General features: G+C 40.9%; 1 non-coding gene across 1 annotated transcript; it reads right to left on the reverse strand.

Annotated features, from left to right (window-relative positions):
* Positions 1-561: 561 nt before the first annotated feature.
* On the reverse strand, positions 562-669 carry LOC112713686 (small nucleolar RNA R71). Its single transcript, XR_003158657.1, has one exon. It is a non-coding gene; the product is annotated as a small nucleolar RNA R71 (small nucleolar RNA).
* Between the last annotated feature and the right edge of the window lie 344 nt (positions 670-1,013).

Raw genomic sequence — 1,013 nt, forward strand, 5'->3', positions numbered from 1 at the left:
TGTTCTCTTCTCTTTCATATGAGCAGGAGCAAAGACAAAAGCATTCTTGTTGAGGCTGACCCTGAACCTGAAAGGACCTTGAAGCGAAAACTAAGAGAAGCTAAGGCACAACTCTCTGTAGAGGACCTAACAGAAATCTTCAAAGAAGAAGAACCCATGGCAGCCGAAAACAACAACAATGCCAACAATGCAAGGAAGGTGCTGGGTGACTTTACTGCACCTACTCTCGACTTCTATGGGAGAAGCATCTCTATCCCTGCCATTGGAGCAAACAACTTTGAGCTTAAGCCTCAATTGGTTTCTCTAATGCAACAGAATTGCAAGTTCCATGGACTTCCATTGGAATATCCTCATCAGTTTTTAGCTGAATTCTTGCAAATCTGTGACACTGTCAAGACTAATGGGGTTGACCCTGAAGTCTACAGACTTATGCTATTCACTTTTGTTGTAAGAGACAGAGCTAGGATATGGTTGGATTCACAACCTAAAGAAAGTCTGAACTCTTGGGAAAAGATAGTCAATGCCTTCTTGGCAAAGTTCTTTCCACCTCAAAAATTGAGTAAGCTTAGAGTGGAAGTCCAAACCTTCAGACAGAAGGAAGGTGAATCCCTCTATGAAGCTTGTGAAAGATACAAACAATTAATCAGAAAGTGTCCTTTTGACATGCTTTCTGAATGGAGTATCATAGGTATTTTCTATGATGGTCTGTCTGAACTGTCCAAGATGTCATTGGATAGCTCTGTTGGAGGATCTCTTCATCTAAAGAAGACGCCTGCAGAAGCTCAAGAACTGATTGAAATGGTTGCAAATAACCAATTCATGTACACTTCTGAAAAGAATCCTGTGGACAATGGGACGAATCAGAAGAAAGGAGTTCTTGAGATTGATACTCTGAATGCCATATTGGCTCAGAACAAAATATTGACTCAGCAAGTCAATTTGATTTCTCAAAGTTTGTCTGGAATGCAAAATGCACCAGGCAGTACTAAGGAAGCTTCATCTGAAGAAGAAGC

The sequence above is a fragment of the Arachis hypogaea genome, chromosome 9 (genome assembly GCF_003086295.3).
Source record: "Arachis hypogaea cultivar Tifrunner chromosome 9, arahy.Tifrunner.gnm2.J5K5, whole genome shotgun sequence".
NCBI classification, from domain to species: domain Eukaryota; kingdom Viridiplantae; phylum Streptophyta; class Magnoliopsida; order Fabales; family Fabaceae; genus Arachis; species Arachis hypogaea.